The sequence below is a fragment of the Neopelma chrysocephalum genome, unplaced genomic scaffold, assembly GCF_003984885.1.
Source record: "Neopelma chrysocephalum unplaced genomic scaffold, ASM398488v2 Primary Assembly neopelma1_42, whole genome shotgun sequence".
In the NCBI taxonomy this organism is placed as follows: domain Eukaryota; kingdom Metazoa; phylum Chordata; class Aves; order Passeriformes; family Pipridae; genus Neopelma; species Neopelma chrysocephalum.
Window position 1 is genome coordinate 9,375,733 of NW_020897700.1, and position 25,653 is coordinate 9,401,385.

The 25,653-nt window shown below is 37.1% G+C and overlaps 1 protein-coding gene across 4 annotated transcripts in view; it reads right to left on the minus strand.

Annotated features, from left to right (window-relative positions):
* Positions 1-25,653, minus strand: part of TENM3 (teneurin transmembrane protein 3) — a 1,346,985-nt gene that overhangs the window by 328,374 nt on the left and 992,958 nt on the right. Inside the window, exon 1 of one of the 4 annotated variants that reach the window (XM_027676662.1) lies at positions 17,021-17,044. The exons of 1 other annotated variant lie outside the window; for it this stretch is intronic. The gene's annotated coding sequence lies outside the window, so the exon portion shown is untranslated. Of the gene's footprint in view, positions 1-16,648; positions 16,681-17,020; positions 17,045-25,653 lie in introns of those variants that run through there. 2 more of the 4 variants (XM_027676663.1, XM_027676661.1) reach the window with 2 other exon arrangements.

Below are 25,653 nucleotides of genomic sequence, written 5' to 3' on the forward strand. Positions count from 1 at the left end.
TCCCTCTCCCTTTGCTTTGGACTCGGGGGGTGGGCCAAGGTACACCACTTTTGTTCATACCCCAGGGTGCTGGGTTTGTACATTTGGGTTTTGTGGATTAAAACCAATTGTCTGTCTGTATAATTGTACTTATTGCATTATTTTAATAAATTGTTATTCTGACTTATAAATCTCTCTTTTGAATTGAGTTCATTTTGCCTTGCTGGTTAACTTTTAAACCAGCACACTACTATAGTGTGTTTTATAGTCCCTTTCAATGTCTGTCTCCATTTTAGACATCTCAAAATACACAAAACAAAATTGGAATTAGTTCTGAGAATAATGAGCATCATTAATATATGCAAGGTTGGAACAGAAAATATTTAAAAAATGAGAAGATAAAACTTGTACATTTCTTTATTACAGAGGAACAGAGTTTGAAATACTGTTATTAGGAAGGCCAAACAGCATCTCTCTTACTCAGTCTCACAAGGAGAAGCAGCAGTAAGGCAAGCAGCATGCTCTTTGGAGCAGAGCCCTTCTTTGCTCCCTGAGGCCAGCAAAACAGAGCCAGGGAAGGAACTTAAATATTACACATCACAAATTTCCCTCCTAACATCTAAATTTAAAAATTTAGGCATTCCAAAGAATCATAGTATTCCCAGATGCAAAGGCCTTCATTATTATTGAATTACTATTATGTTTGTTATTAATTATCATTATTACAAATTAAGAATGATCACCCTTTTTACACTGACCCCTTAGTACAAGCACAGTCTGAACACTGGCTTAGATGGGGACCAAATCTCCTTTCATGATACACTAATATATAAACACAGGTAGTACAAGAACCCTAAGATTTTGGGGAGAAGAAGCAGGCTTGAACTTTCGTCTGGAATAAGAGCAGAGGAGGATTTTACAGGCTGTGAGTCAAGACAGTGCCTATTCTCAGCATTGACAATGGTTGCTGAAAATAGCATCGAAGTAGTGCTGTTCAACTGACACATGACTGCAAGTGCCATTATTTTAATGTAATAATAATTTCATTTGAATCTGTAATTACTGACAGATAAAACTAATGTAAATATTGCATTAGTTACAAATTGCATTAGGTATAGTATTTGGATGCCTCTTAATAGCAAAAAACCAAAGCAAATTCAACTGATATGTGCAAACAAGTAGATTAAAAAGCCAAAGTGCAATATGCAAAAATTAAGAAAATCTTCTGTCCACAAAAAATCCTTCACAATTCACACAACTAATCACCCATAAAACCTATTACAAACAAATACTAAGAAAAACTCAAAAAGCATAAAAGAGTGATGAAATTTCCACTTCAATGGCTGATAAAGTGAGATATGTCAGAAATCAACTGAGCTGGAAAAATGACACTTTGAAGAGGTGCTTAGGATGATCTGTAGCCATGGTATGCCATTAGTCAAACTGATGACTCTTAATACATGGACATTTCAGGTCATCATATCTAGAAACTCACTTCTTAATATAAAAAGTCTGTCTTCCAGCACAGACACTAGAGAAGATGCATCCCAAGTCAGCCTTCTTAAGGGGGATTGGGAAACAGATGGTCTGTCAGACAGGCAGTTCACAAACTCCTTAAGTCACTAAATAACCCTACATTTTAGAATCAGATTAAAAACAAACAAACAAAAAACCCAAACAAAAACCACAAGAATAATAAGGAAGATCAGTAAAAAATGTTTTGTATTTTTCTGCATGTCAGGGGAACAGAACACTCATATCTACCATCACTACAGGATGTAATGTTAATATAAAAGTTACTTTACATAGTCTATCTAAAAATCTTAACTACATTAGATACAGAATAAACAGCAAATAAATGTACTCTATGTTCATTCCAGAAGTTTCTTGCAATAAGAGTCAGGAAAATCATCAAGATAAAGAGTTCTGCAGGATCCTGGTTAGTCATAGAGGTTGATGTTCGTATAACAATTTTGCTGCCATTACTTAAAATTGAAATTCTTGAGTGTGGGGGGGGGAGGGGGAAAGAACATGTATTATCATGCTTTCCCTCATATAAGCAGAAAGAGATAATGCAGCCTCTGTAATGATGGGAATCAAGGGAGCACTTCTCTGGATGGCATTTTCCTGTGAGGGTACCAAGACCATATAGCAGCATTTGAGACAGAGCTACAGCTATTTCTGTGCGCTGGAAGCCCTCCCACAGCAAGGTTACAAACCTCCTGAAGAGAAAACTGAAACTAATGCAGAGCTGGCCACGCACATACACAGCCCGGGGCTGTGCTGCCTATTAAGTCACCAAGCAAGCCCTGCAGAAAAACCGTAACTTGCAAGAAGGAAGGACTGAGACACTGGACCAACTGCTCCTCTTCAGAGGAACTTGGTATAGGGTTACACCGACAATTTCTCTTCCTCCTTTGGAGTAACGGTTTGTAGGAACTGTCATGAACTCTGATCTTAAGTGGAAGTGTCTGCCTCTAATTTGGGGGATTTGTGTAAGATGTATTTTATCTCAAAGGGCTGAGAAAGCTAAGTGATAAAGAGAATATGAAGAATGAAAGAGTGTAATAATATGGTGTGCTCCTGTAGAAAGAATGAGGATGAGAATATGTGATGAAAAGACAGAGAGGCAAAGGAAGTTTAGAGAGCAGAAATGCTGCAGGATAAAGAAAAAATGAATAACAAAAGCTCAGGACAGAAGGTGGAGGGAGACAGAATCAGTAGCATTCATTATAGCAACACTTTTAAGACTAAAAAGGGAGTAGAGGATGAGAACAAAGAAAACTTCAGAAGGGGGAAACTTTGTGACTCATTTCAGAGAAAAGTAATAAACTCGGAGAGTCAGCACTGGGTAATTCATTACTCAGCAGCAACTAAAAAGGCCTAAATACTTCCCTCTACTCATTTAAACTCGAAATTCATCCTTTATGACATCATCTCCTTCCGTTCCCATCTTTTACACATTATTTCTGTCACCCTGTTCTTACTCAACCTATCTTAATGGTCTTCTCATTTATGCAAGTATAATTCCTTCTCAAATGGTGTCTCCCAAATTTAGTTTTGCACCTTCTGAGTTCCTTCACATAGTCCTCTTTTGTTGTGGAACAAAGCCACAGAAATCTAGGGATTTTTAAAACAAGTGTGATGGAGAATCTGACACAAGAACAACATATAGCAAGCCATGAACATCAGCAAAGGTGCTACAGTCCCCAAGTCCCCAAGCATGCACAGTACAATTGTTTCTGCATTTCTGTTTGGAGAACAAAGCTCTCAGTATTCAGCTTCACCATCTGAACAGGCTGTCGATCATTCAACTCCCCCTTCAACAACTCAGAGTTAATTTCAATCTGACAGTAGTGAGGTTTCAAAAACAATACATCTCTCAAGTCACTATAAGGGAAATGAAATATATTGCATGTGACATGCAAGTGCTGGGCATACAGTCACAATGCTGAGCTGAAAATACTATTGTAAAAGTGTCTGGAAATGAAAGGAGGACATGAGGAAACTGCAACAAGAATGTCATTGAGGACACATGGGAGAGGGAATTAAAAAATAGCTAAGGGTAGGTGCTGAAGCTATTGTTGTGGTGGCATGGCATAGGAGACATGCAGCATCAGCCTTAGTTTTCAAGTATAGATTCTCATAGTGAAAACTGAAATTCCACGTAAACAGGAGACATTCACAAGATTTTTCTTTTCATCATGATCTGACAGGTAACCAGATTTTTCAGTCCGAGTCACACTATAATTAGAATCCTGTTGCAGCCTGGAGAATTATTTAGTGACTCATCTTAATAAAGAGTGACTAGGAAGATTTATAAAGCAATTTTTTTAATGCTCAAGAACTCTGTTTTGTTCAAACTTATCCTCTTGCACCCCCCGACTTTCTTAAAACAGCAACAAATCAAAACCACGCAGATACAAAGAAAAGTCCCAAATATGGAAAATCCCCACAGAAACACAAGTAGTCTATATTCATACTGTCACAACATTCATTTACTGCTCCTTACACAGTAGTGCGAAAAATTACTAGCTAATGCCTACATAACATGTAGTAAAGCACAGTTTAGCTTGATCATGTTTACATTAGCAATACCTTCTACTGTATTTAACTCTCCCATCTATTCAGACTGTATCAGCTGTCATGTGTTCTATTACTCCCCAGGTTCCTGCTTCCCTCTCTGCACAAGCTGTGTCCTCTTGTCACAACCTCTGTCTCTTCTTCAGCACGATCCAACATCAGCCGACAGTAGAGGCTGGAGGTTGTTTGCCCTGCTGGATCACTTCCTTTCTGCAATCCCTGTTCTAACTCTCTTCTAGACCATCCCTTTCATTGCATCAGATTTTTAGCCTTAAAAGGTCATACAAAACCTTTTTGTCCTGTAATCACCCCATTCCGTTCTTACCTCCCAGGTTTTGTCTCCAATTTCAACAGAACTAAGACTTTGATTAGGGCAAACAAAAGAATAACGCATTTTTATAGTAAATTCTTTGGCAAACTATGTGAGACACAAAATTTCCCACAGTAATTAGCAATTGTGTTCAAAGGACTGTGTTTCCCTCTGAAAGTGTCTACACAGCCTACTCTGGCATGGCCCTATGTGACTACCAACCAAGATCCTCTCTGGTAACAGTACTTAAAGAACAATTAACCTTTAATAATTCAAAATCTCCTTCAGGAAGCTGGGGAAGTAGGACAAAGAACTACCTCCTGCTGACCTCCTCTTCCACTGGTGTGTGTTATCTGTAGTTAAGGTACCTGGCTGTGCTTCCACATCCCACCAAATTTTGACCATGAGGATGCAGCTGACCTGCTGCTGGCAGAACCCAGTGACAGCACCTGGCCCACTGCACTCACATCTCAGAGAAACCACTCTCAATTCGAAAAAATGCTTTATCGACAAGTGATCCCAGTTTTGCAAAATAAGCACAAGCTTCTATAGTAAGTACTGAGCAGCTTAACATTATGCTTTTAGGGGGGAGGGAAGTTGCTTCTTTAAATCCTTTAAATTACCACTTAACATAATACTAGGAATTTCTTAGTACAATAATTGATTAAAAATCTTTCTAATTCAGGAACAGATCTGAAGGTGACCTTTAAAGGATGGGCAATTTCCATCCTTTAAAAATCTCTCCTAATAACATAAGTGAAAATCTAGTCTCCAAACACATGGACAATTAACTATAACTGAATAATATTCACAATTACCAACTAAATCCTTTTAGATCCAATAAGAGTTTGTAGAGAAGTTCCACAGTGCAGTTACACCAGAACTAAACAATATGTAATTTTATTTCTTACCAAGTAAGTTTAGCAAGCACAGGTGCAAGACTGAAAGCCGGGAACACTGCAGGCTTCCACTCATACACAGGACATGGAAAACACAAGCAGAACAATGAAGAGAATCTTTCCCACAGCAACAGTCAAAATGCCTCAGACAAGTCCACATGGACTATATGGATGGATGAGCAGCCATTTTAATTTCCATCGCGTTTCAAATATTTCTAATTCTTTTTTAATATGAAACACAGAGTGGAACATTAATTTTTTGCATGGTCTTATACCTAATATGAAATTATTAGTGATTTTCCTACTGTATATTCAAGGACACAAACCTCATTGCAGTATAGGCACTTCCAAGCATTAACTTTTTGCCGAATTGTCCAGGAAACAGAAAGAGAGCATGGGATGAATGAAGAGGCAGGATCTGGAAGTTGCCTTGATCTACACAATGGAGTAGAGGGGCTCATGTCCCTCCTAAAGTGAAGAACTCTATAGCATAGTAGTAATCCCAAGTTAAAGTTCTTTCCACCACATTAGCAATGCTTAGAAGCATTTAACTTTCAGAAAAAAATTGATAATTTTCTCCTACTCCTGAGGGGTGGTCCAGGACTGAAGAAATGCAGGCATTAGAAAAAGGAGAAAACACCTAATACCTGGACTTGAACTTAGTGGCATCAAAATCTTGTCTCTGTATTTGCACAGCTGAACAACATGCGTCAAAAAGCACAGTACTGAGAAATCCAGCCTGTACTGAAAAGTTCTGCCAGCATAGTTGAATTTACTAGAAGTCATAGCTTAAGCTAGCAAAATTTATTGTGCAGATGCAGTGATGCTGACAGAAGAGTGCACTTTTAAAACCACTGATGTAGATAAGCTCTGAGACTGGAGCCGTTCTGATTAATATCATAGGCTCTTAACGCATCCAGGTGAAAGGATGAGCACAGGCAGCAGGGTGAATGAAGGGGCTCAGACTGCTCAGCTATCATTTCTGGACACACTCATCTTCTGGGGAGGTTTCATTCAGCTGAGAACAATGAATGTGCTACTACACACCTCCAATTCATACACAGATTGCCTCATACAGCTCGTACTGCCTCATACACAGCTGCACAAAGCCATTGGGTAGGATCAGTAATACAAGGTTTTGTCTGTAAGTTAATCAAGGTTTCCAAGAAGCAGGTGTAAGAAATAAAAAGATTTAATAAAGGTTATTTGCTGGTATTGGAGGAGTTTATATCTCATATGGGGGAATGGAAGAGACAAAGGAAATCTTATATATCTTTATGTCTTTTAAGATCTCTGTATAACTTAAGTATATGCAATCAAAGAATCCTCACACACACACTCAGCAAGCAGTGCAAACACAATCCAGGAAAAACACTAAACAAACCCACAAACACCCAGTACAGCTGTAACAAAGACGGACTTGCACAAAGAGTTTGAAGTATACTGATGGAGAGCAAAGCAGGTAAAAGAGATTGGGAAGGTGAAGAGACATTTTATAGCTCTGTGGAATGACTAGACACATAACCATCAGATCTTAATCCATGTGCAGCTCTTGTTTCCTTAATGCTTAAAAAGCTTAATTGAACACTACAAAGTCAGTGAACTGTGAATGTGAACATATATGTACGTATAAAAATAAATTTTTATATATACAAATAGAAACCACTCATGAAAGACATGCCATGGGGAAAGTATTATTAGAAGTATACTTCTCTGAAATATAAAGTAAAACCCACTATATAACTAAGCTAAGTCAAGTCAGCTTGGGAAATGCATGTAACTAATCTGACTCCCCTACACCTTCAACAATAGTATATTCCAAACCACCTAGATGCTGATAATTTGTCTCTTCACAAAATTACGGTAAAAGTGACCAAACCAAGACAACCAGAGAGCATTGGAGGAAGGGGCAAGGCAGGAATGTTCTTATAACTATATAAGTTGAGTTTTTAAATAGTCTCTCTTCCATCTCCCCTGAAGAATAACAGGGGATCCTTCCCCACTGAAAAAAAAAAAGTTGAAGCTTTTAAATTTAGGTTGCAAAGCAATTAGTCAAATGTGCAAAGTACCATTGTGAACTTCGAAGCTAGAAAAACATAAGATTGTAATTGTCTCCAAATTTCTTTTATCTATTTATTCAACTAAAATTAAATTTATTATGGAAACAAAACCAGCACCACTAAAAATAGAGAAATATTGCTACTGTATTTCCTAACCTGTTATTCCCTCAGGGCTATGTTCCAGCGTACCTGAGGGAGAAATTAGTAGCTTTTGGCACAGGTGCCAGATTTATCAGGAGCTGCCGCCTCAGAAATACTGCCTATCAGCAAGTCAAAAACATCGCTGTGAGGCTGCATCTTCCACCTCCTATTTAAGCATTTATTTACCTTTCACAAAACCATGTTATCAACAACAAAACCACTATGGGCTGGTACATGACACTGATTTAAGGGCACTGACTGTCCTGCAGAATTGTTAAATTAGAGATTGTGTCACAGTGACTCAGTAACAGATACAATATAAGGAACTAATGAAGTAGTACCTTACCTTACCTCACCACGATGTCAGCCCTGAACACTTGAGCATACCACTTCAGTCTGTGCTGTGCTTGTGACAGGACACAATACAGCTTCCTTCGAAAGCAATCTGTCAGTCTCAATTTCTGAATCGAACTGAATTTCTGAAACCCTTATCCATAAATCATGAAGCATCTTGGCTTCCTCAAAAGAGACATAGTTCAGAGTCGCAAAGTACTGTTTGCAAGAATCCTGGTGATAAAATTCTATAGTCTGGGTTTTCATGCAACCACAGGAAAAAAAGACTTGCGAGTCTTTTCAGGGAGTCTATGTTCTCCCTATCGACTGAAGAGGAAGCAAACTGGATTCGGCAGATGCTTACCAGAAATTAAGCTTACAATTTACTTAAAACAAATTTAAAAAATCAAATAGAACACCTTTCCTTGTTTTTTCAAAAAGCAAGATGAAGAGCAATAGCAACTGTAAGAGAGATCCCTTCCCTCCTCTCCCTTTTGCAGGTGCCCTCATTTAAATACTCATCCAAGAGGACCAACTCTGTGCTCCAGTGCTCCACAACTGAATGGGCTCAAGCACCCCCGGGATCATCCCACATCTCTCCCACTGAAGCTGGGCCTTGGTGCAGCACACAGGAGGGTCATGAGGCAGGGGGAGCAACAAGGAGTCTGATAGGGTTTGAAAAAGCAGGCAGCACAGTGTTAGCTTATTGCTCGTATCATCTTTGCTTTACCACTACAGAAAAAAAAAAAAGGATCTTTTTATCCAGATTTAAATAAGAAGTTTCTGACCTGCAGCTATGACTTCAGTCTGTTTTTGAGTGCATTTGGTAGTATTGGCTGACACAGTTCCCTCAGACAGAAAATAAAAGCCAGATGCACATGATTTCAGAAAGCTTTAATCTAATTGTATATGAAGTAGCTTAATAAATACAATTCTTGCCAATGCTGGTGAAAGGCCAGAGGCTTTATACTGACTGGTCAGCACAGGGTCTCGAGAGTGCCTGAGCTTCTCTTGACTCGAGCTGGTTTTAACAGCTGCCAGGTGGTCGAGCAATTATTGCCTGGCCTGAACCTGAAAATACAGAGGGAATGTCTGACACCCTGCGGTAATCACTGGGTAACATTGGTAACCCTTTGTGTCACCTGAGGCTGGGGAAAGCTTTGGAGCAACCCTCAAAACCCAGGCTGGGAACTGATGTGAACAAAGCAGGCTACAATAAAGCACATACAAATAGCCCCAAGTGGACCATGATCAAGATGCCAGACCCATCATGAACACTCCATGGTGGAGGGCAGGGAATGCTGGTGACTTCATGGAAACAACCCCCCCTCACCATTTTATTTCTACTCTTACAACCCAGAGGAACAATTAACATAAAAAATAGCAGGCACTTGGAAGTTCCGTTTAAAAATCTTAAGTTGTTATTATTAAAGATGCTTTTCTACATTCCATGGACTATTAGATTGTTAAAATATTAACTAGACTACTAGGAAACTGTTAGTTCTTTACCTATGGCATGTGTCCTTTTAAGTTAAGTAGATTCTGAATTGATCAACAAAGTGCACCTTCTCATCCATGAGGAACAGTTTTTAAAAGCAAAGGAGAACTGTAAAAGCTTTGGAAGATTTTAAAAAACATGTTTTCCTGAGAGCTGTAGACTTAACTCTCCAGTCACTTTCCACTGCTTTTCCCTTACTCTCTGCATATGCAAAACCTTTGTCTTTAGTAACATGCAGTAGAGTAATGATGATAATAGATGCTGCCACACAAGCTCTCATTTGGGCAATAGCATCTGACTGATGATTGTTTGTCATTGGACACTAATGACATGTTAAACCACGGCATAATTATTACACTCTGCATCCAACTGCCTGCTTTCCAGATTCATAATAATAAGCATCAATACACTTCAGAATTTAAAAAGGAGAAGAAACTTTAAAGAATATAGTATTAAATTTGATCTACTGGAACAAAAGAACTTTAACCACTGTATCATTAGAAGCTAACTGCTTCAAGGAAACTATAAACAGTCTGTATTTTAAGCAGGCAAAACTATGCATGACATCAAGAAAAGCCTTACCTTCCACCAAATATCAGTTATAACCAAGACAGTCTTACCATCTGTTTTTGTTTGGAGTACATTTTGCTACTATGGGAATTGGTTTATTCATTTAGATGGATAGGTAATTTATATGTCTAATAATTACAGTATGGGTTAAAAGATCTGCTTTTTTAACACTGTAACCAACTCCTGGAGATTACTCAGTGAAACAGCAAACCCTTTTCCCAGAGCTTCTTTGTTCCATTACTGCATAAGACCTGTAACTAATATTAATGTTTATTTCAACACAGATCCTTACAAAAATAAGAAGAAAATATTTCTTTGGAAGAAATTGCCCTTGCTCCCACAGATCTTAAATACTCATATTCCCAGAGACTGTTTTGTGAAATGAATCCCTTGATGAGCTTCAGAATCAGGCATTTTACAAAAAACCCAGCCTGTCTCAATACTCTGCTGCTGCCACCGTTGCTAACAATTACAAGCTTTCAGTATTGTGAATAATTCAGAAACTCATCTGTTCCTTTCAGTGTAAAGACAATGTTGAGAGAAAAAGGTCACTTTTTTTCCTTTTCCAACTGACTTTTCTATCCCAGCACTGGTCCGATCGCATGATACACCTAGTGTTTGACATGCATCCCCTGACAGCTTCTTAGCAGCAGTTAGTCTGTTTAGCTTAGACTCCAGAAATAACAGGAGCACAAAGGAATGACAAGTTTCAGCGGTTACACACCCAGTACCAGGACTCACATTCGCTGTAGCTATTTCAGATACTTGATATACAGGCCTATGTTTAATTATAAAATAGACAGATGCCAGCATACGTATTGTAACTGGGCAATCTGGTAGTGATGCACAGAAACAATGGTACTTGAAAAACATGTCTTAAACACAAATATGAGCACTACAAACGCCTGTTTCCCAAAGACTAACACTTGAGAATACACCACTCCAAGCCTTTTTGACAAGTCTGTAAATTCAACGCCACTTCCTCTTTAATCTTATGATTAACAAGTGCACTAGAAGGCTGTCAATATATACACATATAATATGCAGTTTTATTTGAAAATGGTATCTGTCAGAGCAAAACAGACTCATGCAATATAGTGTTTCAGGGATTAATTACTATTTATTTGAGTCTTCTCCTGCCTTCACTTAAATTATAACCATTTTTTGCCAAGAAATCTTATTTTAAAGGTATATGCAAAGGATTTGTATTATAGTGAATGCTTCATCTTCCAAAAAAGATGATGAGTTAAAACTTTAACTTGACACTGTAGTGAACTCTAACATGCACCCAATTGAAGGCTGCTGCACTGACCCACAGGTTTGTGTTTAACCATGAGGAAAGCTAGAGTATTCTTTGATACCAAAAAAAAAATCCTAGTAATACAGCAGAGCATAGCACCTAAGTATTTTTACCCATCTAATTCTTTTCTTCCTCTGGCTGAAATTAACTAAATGATCAAGAAAGATGACCACCTAATGGTAAATGAAAGACTCCGATGCTTTCCCTCTCAAGTAAAAGTAAAATCTATAAAAAAACCCAAACCCCCTCTCCAGGGAACAAACTAAACCCCTCCACAATCCCCAATGTTCAAGTAAGGTCTAGCAGGTTGTGGTTTGTAACCTGACATCTTTTCCCCATTTCCTTCTTTCTCACCAAATAACTTTAGATATATCACAATGTCAAATTTGGTCTCCCTGGTTTTGCTGAAGGTCTTTTCAATGTCTTCATTATTGAGATCAATGAACTCCTCTCTCAGGCTTCAGCAGAAAGAAAAGCAGCTCTCTATCCTGAAGAGGGTAACCTTTCTCCCAAGTGTCCTTCACTCACAACCACTCAATTTCACAAAAATTAAAAAAACAACCAATCAACAAAAACCCAACAGGGATGCTGCCTGTGTATTTGACAGACAGGAAGAAACTGTGGATTGTTAGGCTACTCTCCTACCAATTAACAGAGCAGCTACTGCACTTACAAGTGGGAGTAATATGAGCTGCTATCTACGGAGGTAGCAGTAGGTTCTCCTTAGGCACACAACTTGTAGAATCATAGAATCATTTAGGTTCGAGAAAACTTCTAAGATCACCGAGTCCAACTGTAAGCCTACTGCCAAGTCCACCACAAAAACCTGTCCTTAAAGTGCAACATCTATAAGTCTTTTAAACATCTCCAGGGATGGAGACTTAACCACTTTCCTGGGCAGTCTGCTTCAGTTCTTGACAACCTTTTTGGTGAAGAAATTTGTCCTAATATCCAATCTAAACACTCCCTCCCCCCAGTACCACTTGAGACTCGAGGCTGCTCCTTCTCCTCTTAAATGAATACTGAAGTCTTAGAAACCAGCCTGACTCTTCAGGACAAAACAACCCCCCCCCTTCCCAAAAAGGCCATGACAGAGCAAGACAACCAGCACACAGGAGACATACCTAGAAATTCATACTGTAGGTTCAGCAAATTACTGCAGCTATTTAGCTTTTATAAACAAGGGACAAAAAAACATAAGGTAAGGCCAATATAGACTACATTCAACTGATCAACAGGCACAGTAACTCCCACTTCGACCAAGACTTTTAACTAAGAATTTGAAATAACTCTTATCCCACTGTTTTGTCTCAAGCCAATAACAACCAGTAACATCACTGTGCTCTGTAAAATTGTTGGTGATTTTCCACATTGGAAAGAGTCAAATGTTTCAGTTTCTTACACTTCCACTGGTGAAGAGTAAAAGAAAACTGAGCAGCAGAGCAAAAGAGACATTTCATTCAATCTAATTAATTCAAATAAATTTGTACCACCAGGTTTCACTGTCCATTTCAGAACCCTGTCCTCTGGGCTGCTGAGATGAACACTGATAACCAGTGCTCATGAACATGAAATTTTTTGCTGGAGTTGCTTACTACCAATAATCTTCATGGCACACCATGAAGAAAAAGGAAGGCAAAAAAAAAAATGGAGAGCTAAGAATTTATCTTCAGCTGTAAACAAGGAATTGGTTTAAAGACTACCAGGAACAATTTGTTTATTGTATTATATGCCTCAAAACAATCGCTGATGCAAATTATACTAAGAAAAAAAATTCAATATTTCTAATTTGTTGTTAAAACACAGCCAGTGCAAACAACAGAAATATTAATGTAAGGTACTATCAATTTTGATACAGTTTGTAGTTTTTATACTCAAATTATTGCATGTAAGAAATATCTCGAAAATATACACAACTGTCAGAATGAATCAAACCCATTAAAGCATCTCAGTTTAAGGTTCTTTCCTAAATTTTGAATTAACATGAAAACACTGATGAATGATGGAAAACACCTACATGAAAGATTTGCATTGGTACTTGCTTTAAAGTTTGTGTGTTCAGTGAATGCATTATCAACATGAAATCTTAAAAAGATACTTGTATTTGTTATTTATGAGATTCCCATTGTCTCCTCCTAATATGTTCAAACTGCGAATTGCTTGTCTCTTTCTACTAAGATCATTAAGCTTTACTGGTAGTAGTAAAAAAGCCTGTTCATTAATTTTTATTGGAGGGTGGAGAAGGGAGGAAGAGGGCACTATGGTCCAGGCTCAGAGGAAAACAGGCATTAAATAAAAATGATAACAAATGGATTTTTTGGAGTGTGTACACAGCCATATGCCGCTAAACCTGCTAATACTTACATATATGCTTAATCTTACTACTTTGCAGAGTTGGATGTCTGGAACAAAATCACACACGCAGTTTTCAAGGTTGCACACATGTATAAATATCACTGTGAAAAATTTGTCTTGCTCGTCAAATAATTTGCATTCCAGCATTCCAGTTTTAAATAAGCTTTGACAACTCACCTGAGAGCGATTAGTCAGAATTTAGAATTTGTGATGAGTATTAAGAAAAGCATTGTTTGTAACATAGTGTATGGATGCTATCTATAATTACCATAGCTGTTTCTTTTATGGCTATTTAATTGCCTACCATAATAATTTACAATCCACATGCAGCTGTGCACTCTGTACAAAAAAGTCTTGAACTGGATTGTATGAAAATGTCCAAAACCCCTAATATTTTCATATCTGGCTGTTCAGGTTCATATGGTGCCTCTCAAGAGTCTTCCAAATATGCTTTTACATGACAACAAAGCAAACCTAATAGACAACACAGATTAAGATTTATGGCAAATTTTCTTTTTTTTTAGAAGTTACATTACAAACTACATAAAGAACACATAACAGCAAGCTTACTTAGTGTAAAAAATACTTGTCAGTGAAGCCCCACTGGTGCATAATGCTTTGAAACTCGTGTTTCAAACAGAGAAAACAAGCACAAATCACAACCTTCACTAAAAGATACAATGTGTAGAGTACGGCTTGAATCACTCTCTTGGGAAATGTAAACAATTTAAATATATAAAAATTTACCTTTATGTGCCAAAATAAGCCTGTCTCTTCCAGTCTTGGAATCTTTGCCAATTTATACACCCTCTGCACTGATTTTTCTTCCAGCAGGAGCCCGCAGCAGCTGCTGGAGGAAGCAAAGGGTTTCCCTCCCTTCCTCTATAGCAGGTCAAGGTTTGCTACAACCCAAAAACACCAAAACCAAGCTTAACAGCAAAGGGGCTGCAAGCATTCTCTCTTCCTACACCTCTTCCCACACCATGTACTCTTCTGGTTTCACTGCTAACCTGTGAATTTAACTCAGGTAAGGGGGATAAAGATTTCAGGCATAAGTTACAGGCATAGAACCCAATGGATTTGTTAAGAAGGTGTCTTTCATTTAAAGGCTGCTGAATTCAATATCCCTCACTACTTGTCATATAAAGCTTGCTAATTTACAAAAACATATATCTTCTCATTAGTGGTTTCCAAACTTTCCCTGCAAGGCAAATGATCTGAATAATCCCATTTTTCTGAAAAGATTAACACCCTGGGTATAGCTACCGTGTGTCATACTGGGGGTAAAAGGTGACTTTTAAGGTTTTCTACTGGCTTGTTGAAAATAGAGTTGAAGACAAGACCAGCTACCTGGCCCTGAGTATTTTTGGTAAATGAAAAAACGTAAAAATTTTTTTCTTCATTCAAAATGTTGTGATCAACAACAAATATTTTACAATGTTTATCTTAGCAGATCTTCTAAGATTATAATATAACATTAGGAAAATCTACTTCATACACACAGCAAGACTACTTAGGGAAAAAAAAGGGATGAAAAACAGGAACAGTAAGATAATTACAAAAGGGTACAGGACTTTTTTCATCCCTAGTTTTACAAATGTTGTCTTCTAACTTCTCCAAACTGAAAACTTAGGGAGTCATAAGAATATAAATACAATAAAAGCACAAGCATAGAGACCAACTAACGGAAAAGTCTGAATTCACCCCATGGAAGAACTCTTTTTTTTCATTGACCCAACAATTTGATAACATTTGAAAACAATGCCCTGGAGACGTCTGTCAGACAGCTGCATCAGAGACAAAAGGTTCAGGTCTTAAACTTCAAAGCAGCTCTGTAGTTTCTTGAATTACAATAATCAAATTCAGATTTTTGAAGAGTAGTTGTCAAGAAATGGTAAAGGTATGAATGGTTAATTAATGGTAAAGAAATGGTTTGTTTATCTACACATGCACACAAGATATACATATAATATTCCATTGATTCAGTCAAGAATACTCTACTGTTTTTACAGCTCTCTTATATCTTTCAAGTTTCTAGAAGAAATTTTTTTTACAGAAGTAAGACGAGACATTTGATACGGTTCCTTGAAAGATAGGATCCAAAAATCTAAGTTGCTGTGGTGTAACAGGGAAAATATTCCCAAAGAGAAATTAACAGACAGGTAATAGCAAAATAGTGTACAAATAAATGCTTCCTCTATGGAGAAAGGTCCCACAGAGAGTTGTGCTGAAAACCTCATAAAACATGGAAAAAAAGAAATTAAATGAGACTGAAGATATAACTATTCACTGTCTCTTACAACTAAAGAAATAGAGATTTCTTCATATCTTTTCATATATGTGCACAGAAGGAAACAGGACAGTAAACCAGCTGAATGCTGGGCCTCACCAGTATGTTTGTTCTTATGCTTTTATTTTAGAAAATCCCAGTAGCAAAAGCTGCAGCATTTCTTAATTCAAACTATCAAAAGGACACTGCCAAAAGTGGTATCCACTCCCTTCTATCCAATCCGTACTTTGCAGTGCTTTATCTAGTAGCTGTATGTCAGGATGAGCTAGAAAATCAGCCAACTGATTTTGCTGGGTTTGTTTTTCATCAGTCCACAGAGGCAGTATGTGAGGGAAAAAAACCCAGTGGCTTCACACATTCACTTAAAATAAGGTCCTATCCTATGGAGAGTTGCAAGTTACGCAAGTAGCAAGAAGGTGGTTGGGAAAAAAATTTGAAAAATGGAAAATTTCATAACTTTGACCTTACTGTAAGTAGATTACCACCATTACTGTGGTGGTTTGGAGCTGGCTCCCTGCCAAGTTCCCAAACCCCACCGCAAGAGCTACCCCCCCGCCCCAGAACCAAGGGAAAAGAAAAAAAAACAAAACAAGAGAACTAAAGAGAGAGCTAAAGCAATATATAAATATATTTACACTTATATTACATTTATATACAATTACAACAACTATATGCACATAAGAAAGAAACTCCCAACACCCGAAAACAAAAAAGGGAAAAGGAAAAGGGACAAAACAAAAACAAACAAAACCTTAAACAAACAAAAAACAAACAAAAAACCAAACCAAACCAAAACCAAAACAAAACAAAAAGAACTAGCCAAAGAAAACCTTAATACTTTCTCTGAGATAGCACAATCACACTCAATGCCACTGCCACGCTACTGGACCCCGGATCAGCAGAAACAACAGGCCCCGTAGGCCCGAGCAGGCCTCAGCTCCTCCACGGGAGCGAGACCTGCCGCGGGAGTCTGCTGTCTCCAAACCTCGCCGGAAGAGAAAAAAGGAAGAGGCTTCTCTCTCCGTATATTTATATGTTTGATCACATAAAGGAATAGGATGGAATACTTCCTTCCTTCCTTCCTGGTTGTCAGAAAGGAAGGCCTAGACTCAAAACCATTACAATTACAAACACCATTTTTGAGAGCTCCTCCACTCATACAGGTTCAAACCATATAGGGGCAGTGAGCTGAAGCATCTCACCATGCTTAGTTCCAGAGCTGGTGTGAGGAGTGAAAGAAATGGCACAGGTCAGAGAAGGGTATCTTTTGGTGGTGACAAGTTATTTAGGTTGTCTCCATTCTCTTACATACCAGTGTATACAAAAGAACAAACATGGTTAAACATTCTATTAAGGCTATTAATAATAGTTACAAAACACTAATTTTTCTGGATAAACTCAGGAAAACTAATGAAGACTCAGGATAAAACTGAAGAAAGTTTGAAAACCTATAGGTAAGTGAAGATTGTTCATGTGCAGAAAGTGTTTTGTTTAGCTTGAAAAGCATATTTATCTAACACGCAATGTTAGCGGTTTACAATTTTTTGCACATTATTTGAGGTATACAGAATAAAAATAGCTATCATATCCACTAAAAAGATATTTCCATCTATACACTTTCAAAACAAAATCTACTGCTTTTAACTTCATAATAGCTGACTCTTCAAATCTAACTGTGGTTTGTTTCAAATATTGTATACTTATCAAATCTTATGTTCACAAATACTGTCCTAAAGAAATCACTTCCATATTATACATTTTTATTTACAGCAACCTCTGTAAAGTAGAGAATTTTACAAGGAATGTATTGATTCCAAGATAATAATAAATGGGACCTGTGTTATCTATGTAGATTTTCCTCAGAAAAAGGATCAAGTGATAAAGTACTGTTGCGATTTGTAAAGGTCACATGCTGGCAAGTAAAATCAATCTTAATTTTGAGAACGGTGTAAGAATAAAAAAAAAATTCAATATCTAAGTGCTGGATTCTTAGGAATACCTAGCTTGAAAGAGCCAATCATAGCCATAGCTCTAAGTAAGATATTCTGATGAATTCACTGTATTAATTACTACTTCTAAGATAGAAAACAGTGCTGTGAAATGTCTGTTTGCCGCAAGGTTAACTTTCTGCTCAGATACATTCTATCTCGCCATCTACCCTAGCTTCAATATTTTTTCCAGTATTGTGTTATTTTTACTACTAATAGAAAAACTGCTCATACTAAAAATAAAATAAATCAAACACAACTCAACAAAAATCTATTTGCATTTGGATTTCATCTATTTAACAATATTCTGTAAAATGCATCTTGAACTTTGGGGAGAGCTTTTAAAACCAAATCTTTAAGCTTAAAAGAGAAATTCAGTGCAAGATAACTAAAGGACAGAGGACAGGTCTATCTCCTTTGCCCTGCTTAAATATGTTTCAAGTAGAAATGACATTGAAATGGACATATAGAAGGCTATGGTTTAAGAGAAATACATGTGTTCTATCCCTCTGAAATGAACAGTTCTTAGATTTGGGCGACCAAGTAGAATTTCATCAGTGTGAAAAGTATTAGTTCTAGTTTCTTCATTTCATGAATACTCAGAAGAACACTCATCTGAAGCAACACTTCTTCAGAGATGTCTATTTTGTATGAACAATTTAGCAAAATATTACTGCAGTCTTTAGGCAAAGGATGCCTAGACAGACTAAGTGAGAAACATTGCATATTTATTTTCTCAATTTCCCCAATCTTACAGATTGTTCCATTAGTTTAATAAAAATATTTTGTTATTCTTTATTAATAAATACACTAGAAATATTACATCACTATGGATATTGCTACATTTATATTCTGTATGAAGTTTGCTGAGGAGTCTGTGTGAGTCTCTTGCATAAGACTCACACCAAGTATGGCAGCAAGAAAGCACAAAGGAAAAAAAAACTACTTATGAATGTCTTATAGCATAACTATGAAAAACAAGTATCTTCCAAGTTCCTTACCCCTTAATAGAAGTTTTATGCCTTCCAGGAAAAAAGAAAATAATCTTAATATCAACACAAAGTGTTTGGTAGTCACTGATCCTGGTCACAAGCAGGCAGCAAGAACTCTTAAGATTACTGGCACTCTTTTGTCCGGACTGGAGAAGGTTTATCCCTCTTACTTACTTGCAGATCCCAGATGGCCAGGTGTGGATGCCAGCCGCATCAGCCTCCACCAGGAGGTCACAGCCATTTAGCACTTTTAACTTTGTGAATGTGAAAAACATTGGGGTGTCTTTTGCTAAGAGTGCTCCAAGTAACACCTGCCAAAGCCTGAGGATTGTTGCGAGCACAGCTGCTGGACACTTCTACAGTGATAATGTTTATGACAGCATCTTCCAGCAGATGGAAACACATGCAACATACACAGCTGCTTGCTGTAGGAAAATCTCTCGCCCGTGTAGTAGAAAGTGAAGCACAGCAGCGGCTTCTCTAGAGCTGAGAAGACTGCTTACAGTATTGATGACAAAGTGATGGCAAGTAGCAAAGCTTGATACTTGCAACCCTGCCACCTACAAACCAGAAGGAGGGAGAACATGTTCCCAAGGACAGAGAACACACTGGTTATGAATGAGCAAGGCAAGTAGCCAAGGAAGCTGAGCATTCAGCACTATTATCTAAGTCTGACAGTAAGAGGGGACTACTTTGATGTGTATGATGTGCTGCCTTGATTGTCAGAGCAACCATCTTAGGGAAAGAGCAAGAATGAAGAATTAGGAGAGAAAAGAACTTGCATTTCCACAAGTACAAGCCAGAAACTCAGCAATGGGAGGGGGGGGAAATCTAGTTCAGAAACAAAAAAGGGCTGTCACCGAGCAAAAGAAATCAATTTCCACAAAAGAATAAGGGAGGTGTTCAGCTAACCACAGTCCACTTCCTCTCTAGATGAGTATTCACATGTATAACATCCCATTCTAGACCAATAGTAACAACAGAATAAAACGTTTTTTTTTCCCCTTACACCAAAATGTGAAGTCAACATAAAACAATATTCCAGATTATAATAAGAAACTAACTTAATCTTAGTCATATATCAATCCTAAAATTTTATTTCTACTACAAGTCATTATTAAGGTGAGCTTAATGAAAATAATAAATATATGCCTACACTGACAGAGGCATCACAATTTCATACTCTGATTAAGCCATAAATTTTTGATCCCCAACTTCTATTCCAAGACAGTTCTTAAGGATATCTTATTATTCTTGCCTTTATATCTAAATGATAAAGAAATTATCACTAGAACCTCGCAGAATCTCTGTTAAAATGCTTAAACTATGTTTTCATTTAAAAGGAGAACGTTCATTCTGCAACTCAGAAGACTAATCCCAACAATAACTTCTCCTAACAATTACTTGCCTGCACTGTGGTTGTTAAGAAGATACTAAATTACATCTGAAAAGAAACCCTCCAGATCTCTGCATACTCCTAAAATATTGAAATACTATATATGATAGACAAAATATTCAAGTAGAAAAATGTTTCAACAAAAAAATTAAATTTTAAACTTTCAAATAAAGTAAGAGACTTTAAGGTCTTCTGGGTAAAAATTTGTCTTTTGTACTTGAAAATTTGCTAACATTTTGTAACTGTTTAGACAGAATTAACTTCAAAACATAATACCTTTCAGAGCTACTCCCTGGTCAGTCAGTGAAGTCTAACTGAATTTATCACGATGTGTAAACACCAATTTGGAAGGAACTGGTTTTCCTTAGTTCACATTTGAAGTTAAAACATTTTGACTGAAACAAACACAAGCCTCCAAATAGGCTCTGACCTTTGCATAACCGATCACCTCTTTTCAAGTTCTGCAGCTGTAGCCAGCAACAACACGCTAATGAACAATTTGCCTGCATTCAACAATCTCCAAAGTGCCTCAACCCTTGACATTTGGAAAAAAACCCCACACTTTCTTTGGCTGGAATCTGATGGTAGGAACATTATATCAGCTCTACAGATGATGAGAGATGGTGAGAGCTGAAACGCTGTCAATATAGGTAAGACTCAAGTTCAGAGCTAGAGCTTTTGTTGCCATCCACCTCTATGGCTATCACACAGCAACACAGCTTGGGAATTGTCTCCTTGCCTCTCACACCTTGCTTGTGGTGCAAGCTAGCAGCTTCCACTGCACTGCATACAGGCAAGGTCTTGTTTCCACAAAAAGCATCAGCTTCTAGCTCCCAACAGCCCCATATAAATACCTCTTGGTCAGGCAGACTGACTCTTTGAATGGAAATGCAAGTTGGGAACTAATTTTAAATTAGAGAAGACACTGAAAGGGGTACAAATCAGTGCACAAAGCAGTCATGAGGAGTTTGTAGACTGGATCTCAAATAGTCTTCTTTGATACCGGAACAAATCAAAGCTGTTTACAAAATATTTGCTTTTTGTCTTAGATCTGAAAGATACCTGCAACAGTAATGCAGAGATCATCCCGAGCAAAGAAACTTCAGGGGTGAAAACGAGTGGAGTAAACATTGATTTAAAGTCAAAACAAAATCAGCCACAGGCTTAATTGTGAATAGTCACCGCAGTAGCCATTTAAGCAGTCTTCCTAGGCAGTTCAGTGAGCAAAACATGCATAAGTCTTACAAGACTGTTCCAGCAAAATGTCTATAGCTTCAGAAGTGCTTATACGGAACAGAATGATGAAAGACACTTGCATCCTGCCCAAAGTGGATTCAGGTATCTTGAAACTTTATACAGAGAAACGTAGAAGCAGTAGGCAATAAGTGCTTTATATTCTTAGCCACCAGACCCCTAGAACCGGCACGTTTTAAAGTCTGCCTAAATCGGTCAACCAGCCTCAGCATTAGACTTGGTAGTGTAGAAATACTCTTAATAGCCATCACAGCAGAGGGAGTTTGGTTTTTTGTTATTCTCCAAAAGGACTGTATGCAATGTCACGTATGAATCACAGTAAACATACATACACTTGAAAATCTAACCAATGAAAACAACTGCAAACAACTTCAAAATTAAGTTTTAAGAAAATTATTCGCCCAAATAACATGACAGCCCAAAAATTATTTTCAAGCAATATGTATTACTCAAGAGCTCCTATTAAAATACCTTTTACTCGTGTAACTAAAATCAGTGCTAAAATGAAAGGAAAACACCGAAAGCAAAATATAAGAGACAGTATATTGATCCCTGAATTTGATTGGAAGCCAGCCAAATTATAGAATAGTCAGAAGAAGAATTAATGCTTCTTTCATATGCTGGAAATACAGAAACAAAGAAGAGACAGAGAGAAATGAAACTGCCAAGACAGGAAATTCAGACCACAAGGTACTAAAAAAAATGCCAGTGTTATATATATATTAAATCATATTTGTAAGTAGAGGAGAAGTATCATTTGAGAAGTTCAGGATCAAACATGCTACCAAGGTTATTCACAGAAAGTCTAAATAGCAACTATACAAAAAGAACAGTTGATTTGTCCTCAAGAGAAACACATCCATGCGAAGTATTTAGAGGGAAAGTCAACACCAGCAGGCAAAAAACCCAGAGAAGAGTCATTAAAGGTGTCAAGAAATATGTACAGCTGAAAATCACAAGCATAGAACTGTCAGTTAGCAGCATAATTTAGACACAGTATATAAGAAAGAGCAAATGGCCAAGAAGTGACCCTTGTGAGAGGGACTCGAGAGAGCAAGGGTCTTGTCTCATAAGAAATGAACAAATACACACCTTCTTTTATTTTTTAAGAGATGTGTAGAAAAATGTCCACAATAAAAGGATAGGGCAGGCAGTTGGATGAAAGATTTGTAGAAATATAGTGGTTATATAAGGAGAAGAAAAAGAAAGAAATAATATCTGCACATAGAGACTGCACAGAGTTCCTTACAGCAGTCATCATTATTATGACTTAGGTCAATCTCAAATGTAATTTCTTAATAACTACTATGAAAAAGACTATGAGTAAGGTCTAACATTGACTATCTTCTCTTTTCACTACCAAACAATTCATGATAAAAATGTTCCTTCACTGGAGGACTTTATATCAGGCCTTTTACAGACATGACATTTAAAATTGTTATGAACTGAACAACCTAAGCCAACTCTTAGAAAGCAAAGCAGCAGGCAGGCTACCTCACTCCAGGTACTGAGTACATTTACCTATTTATTTAAATTACCTAACTAGATAGAATTGTAAAGCGAAAATACCACTTGTCAGCACATATCAACTATAATTGGTGCTGCACATTTCATAAATAAACCAAAACTGAAGACTCTATAAGCATCTGACTAACTAGCAACTCAGTCCATGCCTAAGTTTCTACTCAGAGCCAAAGCAGTTTCTAGATCATCTCCTTGCTTCTCTCAAACTGAAGATTTGACAGAATATGCATAATATCTGAAAAAAACTAAATTGCCATCACAGGAAACACTTATGATATAAATGGTTAACAAACATATATTAATATAATGATATAACAGTAAAAAATGGGTAATGAGAAAACAGAATGACATTATCAATGTCATACATATCAATGTACTCAAAACTAAAACAGTAGGACAATACTGTTTTGTTAAGAAAGAAGTCTTAACTAATGCAAATTTTTGTAACTTTTTTTTTTTTTACTATGTAGATATTGGTCAAATATTAGGGGATGCTTAAATCTAAGCCTGGAAAACAGATCTACATTCTAAGCTTCATGTAACTCATATGACAACTATTTATGGTCTATGAACGTTTGTTATGTCCTTCACATGGGTTGGAAGTGAAATCAGGAGAGTGCTCTCCAGTCTTCCAGTTCTTACATGAATTAAGCAGAGGCCATCTTAACAAGTGGGCTTGTAAATCCAAAAGTACTGCATCATTTTGCCAAAACTTTGTCTTTAAAAAAAAAAAAAAAAGAAAACAGAGCAGCAGAAGCTGCCTTTTATTACTGAGATCAGGAAACTCAGAATAAAAAAAGAAACCTAGGAAGATAAAAGAATAAATGAAGATTTAAATGTTTTAAATCACAACAATGCATCATATGCACATCATTACAGAGCACATAAAAAAAACATCCTAATATGATTATATTTAAATGTTCTATAAGGATGTGCATACCATATCTTGTGATTTAAAACATTTTATTTCCATTGAAGCAGCTTTACAGCTTTAAAACCTGCTGCAATTTTACATGTCTGCTACCTCTTACATTCTTCAACATCAAATGACAGAGTCTGCCAAATATTTACTTACTAAAAAACTTGGCAAAACTTGCAGGCCCTGATTTTATTATAGGATTGTAATTCTACATACAAGTTACCAGACCTTCTGCTTAGAATCACAGCATCAAGAACTAATCTTAAGCAAAGGTTTTGTTCAATTGATTTTCTTTGTCTGAACTCCTCAGCTTAAAAATCTTGATGCTTTGAAGCATCCAAAAATTGTTTACATTCAGTACACAAAATACATCTCTGCTGCATTGTCAGACTAAGACTCACTGGACAAATAAGAAATACAAATGTTGCAGAAATACAGATATTTATATTTTACAGGACAGATTTCTAGCCCTGCTTCAACTGGTAAAGAAAAACACATGCTGAGTACTTATGCAAGAAACTAACATATAAATAAATGTTTAAGTACATACACCATACACTATATACCTACAAGTTACATATATAGCTACTCAGACATAATACTCTAAGAAACCTCGCAGTAGAAGTAGATAAAAAAACCTCAAGATGTATGAATGAATATTGCTTATTTTCAAGTTTTAAACAGGTTTCCAAGCCAAGCATGAAACTGGGAGTATAACATATTGCTCTGAAAACACTGAATAAACCAGCAAAGGGAGGAAAGTTTGTTAAAAACATAGATAGTGTCATATGCCACAAGTGGGGAAGTAGCTTTGCCAATGTTTGAAAACCAGTAGCACAACCCTGCAAAAAACCCAACCCTGCAAAAAACCAGAAGTTTCTTTTTGTCAAATACTATTTCAAGTCAGCTGATCTTGAGAAATCAAAAGAATAGCTAAATTATCTTTCATTCTCTAATCACAATGGAGAAAGAAATTTAGTAACAACAAGATTAGTTTATGTATCACTAGCAATAACTCAGAAAACCTTCTCTACCCATTGTAAGTGCACTGTTAAGTGTTAACCGCTGTTTCATTTTCAAATTGAAATGGTTACTGCCAAACAGATGAAAAAATGCATCTAGCATTTTTTCATGGATGTTATTTACACTATTTCTTGGTAAAGAAAATGCCTGCATAACATATACAACTTTGCTATTAATATACCACAATTCTCCAGTTTCTTTTTAGGCATAGTAATGTTTGTCTCAAAAAACCCCTATTTTCTACTAGAGTCTCAACAGGCTCCATAGTCAAAGACATTGAAGAGTCTCCTCTTCCATGAAAAGGGCTAGAGGAAAACTATGAACTGTGGGAGACCAGGAGAGGTTTGATTATGAGCAGTGGAAAAAAGAAATAGATATATGTGAAGAGATCTGCGGGACCCCTGAGGACAACACCTTTTCTGTCTTTAGATGATGAATGGGACTGTTGAGACTCTGCATTTGTGTTCATGTTCAATGTTCATTGTATTTTTACCCTTTATTGTACCCTATTCCCCGGGTTTTATAAAAATCCTCAGTGTTCTGAAGTATCCCAGTTTATGCCCTTCTCCCTGATTGGTTCATAAGTGTCGCATTGCAATAACTCATTATTTAGTAATCCCTTATTTGGTTAGTACCTCCCTTTTTTCTTCTTATATGGTCTGCATTAGCATTCTCCTCCCTAACTCACTCCTCCCTAACTCACTCACTCCTCCCTAACTCACTCACTCCTCCCTAACTC